The sequence below is a fragment of the Ochotona princeps genome, chromosome 24, assembly GCF_030435755.1.
Source record: "Ochotona princeps isolate mOchPri1 chromosome 24, mOchPri1.hap1, whole genome shotgun sequence".
In the NCBI taxonomy this organism is placed as follows: domain Eukaryota; kingdom Metazoa; phylum Chordata; class Mammalia; order Lagomorpha; family Ochotonidae; genus Ochotona; species Ochotona princeps.
The window spans coordinates 37,071,519-37,083,287 of record NC_080855.1 but is presented as its reverse complement, the minus strand read 5'-3'; positions in this window follow the sequence as shown (position 1 = coordinate 37,083,287).

The following is an 11,769-nucleotide window of genomic DNA, read 5'->3' as shown; positions in this document are numbered from 1 at the left end:
GACCTGATTCTGGTCATATTAACTAGTATGGAAAATACTTGTTGAAAGAGGAACCAACTAACAACCATCTTGTTTTCCTTTTATTTGCACTTACTTCAGGAAGATATTGTTTTATTTGTTTGTTTTAGCAAAGTGTATGGAAGAAAGTGTGGCTTTTTTCTCAGTGAACCCTGTCTATTGTTAGTGGTGCCTATTGTCTATGATCTGTCAAACACCAGGAATGATTTTCAGCAGATGACCATGAAACCAGAAACACAGAATAATCACCACGTGAACTCCATTGCTTCACAGATAGTGCCATGTGACTTGCAGCGTACAGCCTCCTGAACACTAGATTGGGTGAAATGATTATCAGCATCAGGTACAGTTGCTTGGCTGGCAAGCCTAGTTTCAGTTTTTAGGGTAACTTGCTTATCATCTTCCACAGTGGCTTTTCTAACTTGCACCTCCAATACAAAGTTAGTGCTCCCCTTTTATGCACAAACAGCCTCACCAACACTTAATGTTTTTTATTGAAGTTCCATTGTCCATTTTAGGTAGTAGCCTATAATGTTTAACAAGATTTATTCATTTTTCGTTGGGAAGGTAGATTTACAGAGAGGAAGATAGAAAGATCTTCCATCTGTTGTTTCACTCCCCAAATGGCCGCAACAGCTGGAACTGAGCCCATTTGTATCCAGTTGGCAGGAACTTCATCTGAGTCTCCCACATGAATCCGGAGTCTCAAGGCTTTGGGCCATCCTCTGCTGCCTTCCCAAGACATGCGCATGGAACTGGATGGGAGGTAGAGCCGATGGAACACAAACTGCTGCCCATGTGGTATTGTGGCACTTGAAAAGGGAGGATTAGCCAGTTGAACCATTGCACAGGGCTCTGGTTTTGATTGGCCCAAGGTTAGTGAAGAGAAGTTTTTCATGTGCCTGGTCATTATTTGTATGTAGTCATTCAAGACATGTGTATTTATCCTATTGTCCTTTTTATCTGAATGGTTTATTTTTGCTGTTGAGTTTTGATGTGTTCCTTTATTAACCCCTTTGTCAAATCTATCACACACACACATGCACATACACATGCATTCACTCTGTTGGTTGTCTCTCTGCTGACTTGAATGTTTTCTTGCCTGTGCAGAAGCTCTATAATTTGAGAAAATCACATTCATTTTTATTATCATTTTGTTTCATTGCAATGGAATGAAGTGTTTCTGGGGACACCTGTTCTCTCAGGTGGCATTCAGATGTGGCTTAGAGCCTGGCCTTGCTGATTCACATAGCTTATGGGATCCAAGATTGATGAATTTGGATTTTCAGTTTTAATAATTGTCTAAGGTCTCCTAACAACAATTCCCTCTAGGGAGGAAGTCCACCATAGGACAGTCAGACGTGAGAAAGACAGTGTTTCCTGAGACACCAGAATGCAAGCATTGGGCTTAGTCCTGGTGTCAGAGGAATGCAAAAGGAGAGGTCTGAGAATGCTCATATCCAGGAGTCTGGGTTTCTGCTTTCTGGGCTTTGTTTCATGGACCTGGGACTATTTTATCTGTGGATAGTGCTCTTCAATAAGTGGAAAATGAAATGTCATGTTTCATGGTGGATCTCTCTTGTATGTAAGTTTGTCTGCCCTCCGGTTGCTGATAATGCATCTGGGACTTCATTCCACTGTCCCTTGTGGTTTCCATGCCTGTCCTGTTTGTATACCTGCTCCCGTTGGAAAAATGCCTTTTTAAGCTTCCAATTGGACCTCAGGCACTCCAAATTGCCCCAATGAGTCTATAGGTGAAATCTACATTTCCCAAGAGATTTCAGTGTTGAGACAGCTGACTTGCTGGGGCCCTCAGTCCTAAGGAAGTCAGGTGGTTTTAATAGATTGATTTCATCCCAGAGAATCCAAACAAACTGAAAATGCCTCAACTATTCTCTCTGAGTCCTGAAGCTCATCTTCTTTCTTGGCAGCACTACCTTTCATGTTTCCTGAGCCAATGCATGGAGAAGACCAGCATGAGAACAGAAAGATGCAAAGGCAAGGTGTCTGTCTTGCTCATGATTCTCCAGTCCACTCCAGGCAACCCAGGACAATGCTGAAAATGGCTCCAAGTGAATGTGCCTGCAATGTAAAGTAAGCAGCTCCTTATGTCAGGGTCACTACTGTGCTTACAGTAAGCAGCAGAGACACTGGTGTTGAAAGTGTTGAAACCATCCCAGATGAAATGGGTTCAGGGCAATGCCAATTCCTTTCGGTTATCCTCGAGAGAAGGAAGGTCTTGGGGACTTTCCACAAGACCCTCCTAACAAAATCCAATCCTCTAAAGAGGCTCTGGAAACCTCGGAAATGAAAGGGGATGAGCTCCATTGTCTACACACAACATGGACTATGTAGACAGTGGGAGGGACAAGGACAAAGAAATGTCTGGAGCCTGTTCCTGGTCATCTGGTTTGAATGTGTGACTCACTCATTTTCTGGATGCCCATGCCTCCAATTAGGAATCAGGTGCTTGTATGTCTTTGACTCTGGTTACAGCAGAGGTGGATGCCCCTGGCTGGGATTTGGAGCCAGAGATTAGCCAATGTTGGAGATACGCACATTGCACATGGCAGTGCTGGGTGTATGATGCTAGCTTGACTCCTGTTTCTGGCTTCTTGTGTGTGCACCTGTGTGCACTTGTGTGTGATTTGGTCATGTCACCATTTTCCTAGACCTGGATTGAGTGTGCAGTTTCTAGTTGAGGCCATGTGCAGATCTGACATTAGATATATCAGGAGGGCCATGATTCTTTTCTGTGGGAATTCTGTCCCTGCCAGGAAAGCAACAGGTCTGCCTCTTGGGCATTATAGCAAATTAGAAGATAGAGACTGTTGTGGGGTCAGCAGATAGGAAGAGGGTGCAGAGAATAGAAAGCCATCTCTCCCTCTGCACCCTTACCCTGGCCATTTCACTGTTCCAACTGAGTATTCCATGGCTCGCAGGGACTTAGCATCCTCCAGACCTTCACCGCCTGGAAGCCTGGTGGAGGTAAGGGTCACAGGCAGCTCTCTTCTGCATTCAATGTGAGCATCCTACCACATTGATTGGATTTAGTCTCACAGGTTGTGGCTATGCAGGGCAGGAGGCAGCTGCTCTGTCACTAGATCAAATGGCCAGGAATGGCCCAACTTCAGATATCCCTCATCTGGTGTCCGGGGGCCTCTTTTCTTTCCTGGTGTCCCATGTCTGATTAAAGGTTCTGGGATTAGTTGTGATGGCATAAGATATAAGGACAATATCAAGGAAGACAGTTGGACTGACTAGTACAGTGGGGAATACTTATACCTGAGATCAAGAAAGCTGCAGAGGATACATTCAGTGTACTGGGACTGACCAGGTCACCAAGTAAGCAGCACTCAAAAGTGTTTGTATTCAGTTATCAAAAATGCAAGTAAAAACTAAAATAGGTTCTGACCTGTGCTCACTTGCTGTTCTAGTGCAACAGAATGGTCAAAGTGTTCGATATACCACGAGCAAAGGTACAAAACGAATGCTCTCTGGCCTTGTGCACTAAGGAAGGAAGAAGAAGCGAAGCTGCACCACATTAGCAGTGGGTGACAGGTCCAGCTTTATGGCCACAGACCACAGAACTTTTGTTTAGGAATACTGTGAGAATCACTCATGGACTCTGGGTATCAGGAGTGCTTGAAGGATAAGTCATTCCTCCCAGCCTTGTGAGAGCCTTGTGTGCCCCTCATGCCAGGAGCTGTGCAGCCACTGTGTGCAAGGAGGTCTAGTGCTTGCACTCCCCATCCGTGTCCTCCCATGCAGGCAGGGGTGCCATCCTCTGACCCAGATGAGGTCACTGAGGCTGCACTGGGAACACATGTGGGAGGTCAGCTGTGCTGTCAGAGCTGAGATCCCGTGTATCTGAGCATGAGGTGGCTCAGATGCGACCCCACACAGCATCTGCTGGAGCTTGTGTTCCTTGGCCTTGTCATGTGTGGGTGCTCCCTTGGGAAAGATGGGCAGGTGTGGCTGTGTTCCTGGGAATGGGGCTACTTTGTCCTGTATGGAAGATCCCTGCCCCTATTGTGCATGGAGAGTAGGGTTGGCAGGTCCCAGCCTGGGGAGCTCTCATGGTGCTGAAAGAGACTCTGCACACTGCGCAACAATGGACTAGATTTTGTTGAAAGACAGGGAGCATAAAGCTGAGAAAATGCATAGTATGAAAGCGGGGAAATAGCAGTGATGTCTCCCTGTGGCAGAGGTGGCCAGGTGAGGCCCTGGGAGAGAAGCAGGGGAGTAGCTGGGGCCAGGCCTGGGGTTGGAGTTGTGATCCCGTCCCCTTGCAAGTCATTGGTGCCAACAGGGAGCAGGCTTGCCCCCGCATCAGCTGCGTCAAAGCTAGTGGCTTGAGGTCAGCATCTTGAGCTTGTGACCCCATGGGGCCAATTCTGGGGCCTGCCCGGTGGCTGGGGGCATGGCTGTGTCCATGCCATGACAGGGAAGCTCTTCTCAGGGGACAATTGCTCCTGGGAGAAACTATATCTTGCAAATCAGGGATGGGGCCCTCCAGAGTGGGGTACATGGGCTGTATCTGTGCTGTCACCAACATTGCGTGTTGGCCGACTCTCTGCTCAGGTGGTGTGAAGCTCTCCTCGGAGGAGGACATTTCCTCTGAGTGGGAGGCTCTATGTGGCAGGTCAGGGACGCAGCCCTTGTTAGCAACACACAGCATTGTGTTCTCACGTGGCTTGTAGGCCCTGGTGGATGATGATGACAGAAAACTCTGGGCAATGGCCTTGTATGTCCACTGCTCCGTCTCACTCAGCTCATCTGGTGATGCTGGACGATGTGGCTCTGTGATATGGACAGTCACCACCCAACTGTGCTACTCCAGGCACAGGCTGGACTTGTCCTGAAGCTGGGAGAGACACCAACAGAGAGCCTAGGTACAGTGAGACAGAGAGGCCATCCCAGGGATCCCTGCACAGCCAGCCAGCAAGCCCTGGGCCTCCCTCAGGTTCTCATGGACTCGTAAGCCTGATCTCCTCCCCTATGCAGATTGAAGGATACCCTCCATCCACACAGCCCCAGCCATCTATGGGCCTGGCCAGTGTGGCCCACGGAGTACTGCCTTGCCAGGGAGGGTTCCCCTTACCTTTATGCATTGGAGACAGCAGGTGCGTGGCTGGTCAGGCATGGCCCAGCATGGACATCACATTGGTTGAGGCCCACAGGGACATTTCCTGGGACCTGAACCACTCTGACTTGGAAAGCAACACAGGAACATGTTCCTTCATGTCAAATCCTAGCACACTAGCTCAGAGCTAGCTGTGGAATGTGGGTGCCAGTTGCCCCGGCACCCAGCATGCAGCACTGTGAGGTCATTTTCAGGTGGTGAGGTCACTTGCTGTGGCTCCTTAGCTGATCCCCCTCCTCACAGAGGACTTCTCCACACTGCCAGACCACTACAGTCTGCCTCTCTTCATGCCCACCCCCGGTTTCTCTCCCATTGTGCAGAGTTTGAATCCATAGCAGAGCAGACACATGGCTCAGGGCAGGGGTAAAGATAGCCAGTGCCTCAACTGGGAGGAGGCGTGAGCGGAATTGAGCATGCAGCCTCATCTTGTGGCTTGTGTTCTCGCACAGCTGCTTGTCCTTCAGAGGCCCATACTGTGTCCCTTGTGATGCCTGGGCATCCTTGCTCAGGAAGACTGATTCTTGTCCTTGCCCATAGTTGAGAAGAGGAGCAAGAGCCCCCATGCCTGCCTGGGACAGAGCAGCTGCTCTCCTGTCTTGTGCAGCAGGAGAGGAAGAGGAAGAGGAAGAGGAAGAGGAAGAGGAATGGGAGCAGAGCCACACTTGCTGTGGGTGCCAGGTCCAGCTTCATGGCCACAGCCTGGAGTTCTCTGTGTAGGCTGTGCTATGAGCCTTGCTCAGGTGTCTGGTGGTGAGGGCTTTGGGGAAGCATGTGATCCTCAAGTTCTTTAATGATATGCTGCAGTTTCCCATGTGTCTGGTGCCAGCAGGTCATCATGCTCTCTGCCACTACAGCGTGAGGTGTTTGTGAGGTTTTGTTTCGAGGGAGGGTGGGGGGATTTTTCAATCATAGACACCAGGCTACCCACCCTTTGTCCTGCTGTGTCCTGCTGTGTCCTGCAGCTGTGCACATCGAGAACCTGGGTGCACCCATGGCTTCCTCTCCTTTTCCCTCAGTTTTCCCCCCAAGGTCCTAGAGATGGCAGAGGGGCAGACACCATGGTGCTGCTGAAGGGCTTTCTGTAGAGTCAGTGAGAAGCATGTTGAGGCAAAACAGGAGAATTGGAATCCAGGAATGGTATCCTTTCCTCCATCACTTCTTCCTGTTATTTGCCCTTTGAGCCTTCAATGTGAGGTAACACAGAGCATCTTGCCAGGTCAGCCTGGTATTGCTGTGGTACCCCAGCTGATGTTGCCAGTGTTACAAAGAAGGGAGACTCTCCGGCCTGGGTGGAAGGGCAGCCTGGGTGTGAGGCCAGACCCCTGTGCTGGAGCCAGGAGCACAGCTTGTGCTGGCCTCTTCAAGTGCTGTGGACACCAAGACATGACTCATACTAGGGAATGGTCACTGTGTTGGGATCCTCAAGCGTGTGTGTCATACTTTGCAGCCAGGAGCACTCCAACTCAGGCCACTAGGAGCAGGCCATAATGGGCAGCTTGAGGGTCAAGGACTAGGTTCCTTAATAGGATATGCTCTTGACACAAATGCCTGAGCCACCAAGGGAATCCATGCCTGCATCTGCCAGTGTGCCTTCAATGAGCATGACGAAGGACTATGCCATATCTTGAATCTATAGGACCCTAGCCGCTGGAGGAGAGAAGTCCTCCCAATCTTGTGAGAGCTCTGTGTGCCCCTCATGCCGGGAGCTGTGCTGCCAGTGTGTGCAAGGAGGTCTAGTGCTTGCACTCCCCATCCGTGTCCTCCCATGCAGGCAGGGGTGCCATCCTCTGACCCAGATGAGGTCACTGAGGCTGCACTGGGAACACATGTGGGAGGTCAGCTGTGCTGTCAGAGCTGAGATCCCGTGTATCTGAGCATGAGGTGGCTCAGATGCGACCCCACACAGCATCTGCTGGAGCTTGTGTTCCTTGGCCTTGTCATGTGTGGGTGCTCCCTTGGGAGAGATGGGCAGGTGTGGCAGTGTTCCTTGAGATGGGGCTACTTTGTCCTGTGTGGAAGATCCCTGCCCCCTATTGTGCATGGAGAGTAGGGTTGGCTGGTCCCAGCCTGGGGAGCTCTCATGGTGCTGAAAGAGACTCTGCACACTGCGCAACAATCAACTAGACTTTGTTGAAAGACAGGGAGCATAAAGCTGAGAAAAAGCATAGTATGAGAGTGGGGAAATAGCAATGATGTCTCCCTGTGGCAGAGGTGGGCAGGTGAGGCCCTGGGGGAGAAGCAGGGGAGTAGTTGCGGCCAGGCCTGGGGTCGGAGTGGTGATCTTGTCCCCTTGCAAGTCATTGGTGCCAACAGGGAACAGACTTGCCCCCGCATCAGCTGCGTCAAAGCTAGTGGCTTGAGGGCTGGCATCTTGAGCTTGTGACCCCATGGGGCCAATTCTGGGGCCTGCCCGGTGGCTGGGGGCATGGCTGTGTCCACGCCATGACAGGGAAGCTCTTCTCAGTGGAGGACAATTGCTCCTGGGGGGAGACTATATCTGGCAAATCAGGGATGGGGCCCTCCAGAGTGGGGTACATGGGCTGTATCTGTGCTGTCACCAACATTGCGTGTTGGCCGACTCTCTGCTCAGGTGGTGTGAAGCTCTCCTCGGAGGAGGACATTTCCTCTGAGTGGGAGGCTCTATGTGGCAGGTCAGGGATGCAGCCCTCCTTAGCAACACACAGCATTGTGTGCTCACGTGGCCAGCTCTCTGCTCACGTGGCTTGTAGGCCCTGGTGGATGATGATGACAGAAAACTCTGGGCAATGGCCTTGTATGTCCACTGCTCCATCTCACTCAGCTCCTCTGGTGATGCTGGACGATGCAGTTCTGTGATATGGACAGTCACCACCCCACTGTGCTGCTCCAGGCACAGGCTGGACTTGTCCTGAACCTGGGAGAGAGACCAATAGAGAGCCTAGGTACAGTGAGACAGAGAGGTCATCCCAGGGATCCCTGCACAGCCAGCCAGCCAGCCAGCCAGCCCTGGGCCTCCCTCAGGTTCCCATGGACTCTTAAGCCTGATCTCCTCCCCCTGATCTCCCCCAGCCATCTATGGGCCTGGCCAGTGTGGCCCACGGAGTACTGCCTTGCCAGGGAGGGCTCCTCACCTTTGTGCATTGGAGGCAGCAGGTGCGTGGCTGGTCAGGCATGGCCCAGCATGGACATCACATTGGTTGAGGCCCACAGGGACATTTCCTGGGGCCTGAACCACTCCGACTTGGAAAGAACACAGGAACATGTTCCTTCATGTCAAATCCTAGCACACTAGCTCAGAGCTAGCTGTGGAATGTGGGTGCCAGTTGCCCCGGCACCCAGCATGCAGCACTGTGAGGTCATTTTCAGGTGGTGAGGTCACTTGCTGTGGCTCCTTAGCTGATCCTCCTCCTCACAGAGGACTTCTCCACACTGCCAGACCACTACAGTCTGCCTCTCTTCATGCCCACCCCCGGTTTCTCTCCCATTGTGCAGAGTTTGAATCCGTAGCAGAGCAGACACATGGCTCAGGGCAGGGGTAAAGATAGCCAGTGCCTCAACTGGGAGGAGGCGTGAGTGGAATTGAGCATGCAGGCTCATCTTGTGGCTTGTGTTCTCGCACAGCTGCTTGTCCTTCAGAGGCCCATCCTGTGTCCCTTGTGATGCCTGGGCGTCCTTGCTCAGGAAGACTGATTCTTGTCCTTGCCCATAGTTGAGAAGAGGAGCAAGCAAGAGCCCCCATGCCTGCCTGGGACAGAGCAGCTGCTCTCCTGTCTTGTGCAGCAGGAGAGGAAGAGGAAGAGGAAGAGAAAGAGGAATGGGAGCAGAGCCTCACTTGCTGTGGGTGCCCGGTCCAGCTTCATGGCCACAGCCTGGAGTTCTCTGTGTAGGCTGTGCTATGAGCCTTGCTCAGGTGTCTGGTGGTGAGGGCTTTGGGGAAGCATGTGATCCTCAAGTTCTTTAATGATATGCTGCAGTTTCCCATGTGTCTGGTGCCAGCAGGTCATCATGCTCTCTGCCACTACAGCGTGAGGTGTTTGTGAGGTTTTGTTTCGAGGGAGGGTGGGGGGATTTTTCAATCATAGACACCAGGCTACCCACCCTTTGTCCTGCTGTGTCCTGCTGTGTCCTGCAGCTGTGCACATCGAGAACCTGGGTGCACCCATGGCTTCCTCTCCTTTTCCCTCAGTTTTCCCCCCAAGGTCCTAGAGATGGCAGAGGGGCAGACACCATGGTGCTGCTGAAGGGCTTTCTGTAGAGTCAGTGAGAAGCATGTTGAGGTAAAACAGGAGGATTGGAATCCAGGAATGGTATCCTTTCCTCCATCACCTCTTCCTGATATCTGCCCTTAGAACCTTCAATGTGAGGTAACACAGAGCATCTTGCCAGGTCAGCCTGGTATTGCTGTGGTACCCCAGCTGATGTTGCCAGTGTTACAAAGAAGGGAGACTCTCCGGCCTGGGTGGAAGGGCAGCCTGGGTGTGAGGCCAGACCCCTGTGCTGGAGCCAGGAGCACAGCTTGTGCTGGCCTCTTCAAGTGCTGTGGACACCAAGACATGACTCATACTAGGGAATGGTCACTGTGTTGGGATCCTCAAGTGTGTGTGTCATACTTTGCAGCCAGGAGCACTCCAACTCAGGCCACTAGGAGCAGGCCATAGTGGGCAGCTTGAGGGTCAAGGACTAGGTTCCTTAATAGGATATGCTCTTGACACAAATGCCTGAGCCACCAAGGGAATCCATGCCTGCATCTGCCAGGGTGCCTTCAATGAGCATGACGAAGGACTATGCCATATCTTGAATCTATAGGACCCTAGCCGCTGGAGGAGAGAAGTCCTCCCAATCTTGTGAGAGCTCTGTGTGCCCCTCATGCCGGGAGCTGTGCTGCCAGTGTGTGCAAGGAGGTCTAGTGCTTGCACTCCCCATCCGTGTCCTCCCATGCAGGCAGGGGTGCCATCCTCTGACCCAGATGAGGTCACTGAGGCTGCACTGGGAACACATGTGGGAGGTCAGCTGTGCTGTCAGAGCTGAGATCCCGTGTCCCTGAGCATGAGGTGGCTCAGATGCGACCCCACACAGCATCTGCTGGAGCTTGTGTTCCTTGGCCTTGTCATGTGTGGGTGCTCCCTTGGGAGAGATGGGCAGGTGTGGCAGTGTTCCTTGAGATGGGGCTACTTTGTCCTGTGTGGAAGATCCCTGCCCCCTATTGTGCATGGAGAGTAGGGTTGGCTGGTCCCAGCCTGGGGAGCTCTCATGGTGCTGAAAGAGACTCTGCACACTGCGCAACAATCAACTAGACTTTGTTGAAAGACAGGGAGCATAAAGCTGAGAAAAAGCATAGTATGAGAGTGGGGAAATAGCAATGATGTCTCCCTGTGGCAGAGGTGGGCAGGTGAGGCCCTGGGGGAGAAGCAGGGGAGTAGTTGCGGCCAGGCCTGGGGTCGGAGTGGTGATCTTGTCCCCTTGCAAGTCATTGGTGCCAACAGGGAACAGGCTTGCCCCCGCATCAGCTGCGTCAAAGCTAGTGGCTTGAGGGCTGGCATCTTGAGCTTGTGACCCCATGGGGCCAATTCTGGGGCCTGCCCGGTGGCTGGGGGCATGGCTGTGTCCACGCCATGACAGGGAAGCTCTTCTCAGTGGAGGACAATTGCTCCTGGGGGGAGACTATATCTGGCAAATCAGGGATGGGGCCCTCCAGAGTGGGGTACATGGGCTGTATCTGTGCTGTCACCAACATTGCGTGTTGGCCGACTCTCTGCTCAGGTGGTGTGAAGCTCTCCTCGGAGGAGGACATTTCCTCTGAGTGGGAGGCTCTATGTGGCAGGTCAGGGATGCAGCCCTCCTTAGCAACACACAGCATTGTGTGCTCACGTGGCCAGCTCTCTGCTCACGTGGCTTGTAGGCCCTGGTGGATGATGATGACAGAAAACTCTGGGCAATGGCCTTGTATGTCCACTGCTCCATCTCACTCAGCTCCTCTGGTGATGCTGGACGATGCAGTTCTGTGATATGGACAGTCACCACCCCACTGTGCTGCTCCAGGCACAGGCTGGACTTGTCCTGAACCTGGGAGAGAGACCAATAGAGAGCCTAGGTACAGTGAGACAGAGAGGTCATCCCAGGGATCCCTGCACAGCCAGCCAGCCAGCCAGCCCTGGGCCTCCCTCAGGTTCCCATGGACTCTTAAGCCTGATCTCCTCCCCTTGATCTCCCCCAGCCATCTATGGGCCTGGCCAGTGTGGCCCACGGAGTACTGCCTTGCCAGGGAGGGCTCCTCACCTTTGTGCATTGGAGGCAGCAGGTGCGTGGCTGGTCAGGCATGGCCCAGCATGGACATCACATTGGTTGAGGCCCACAGGGACATTTCCTGGGGCCTGAACCACTCCGACTTGGAAAGAACACAGGAACATGTTCCTTCATGTCAAATCCTAGCACACTAGCTCAGAGCTAGCTGTGGAATGTGGGTGCCAGTTGCCCCGGCACCCAGCATGCAGCACTGTGAGGTCATTTTCAGGTGGTGAGGTCACTTGCTGTGGCTCCTTAGCTGATCCTCCTCCTCACAGAGGACTTCTCCACACTGCCAGACCACTACAGTCTGCCTCTCTTCATGCCCACCCCCGGTTTCTCTC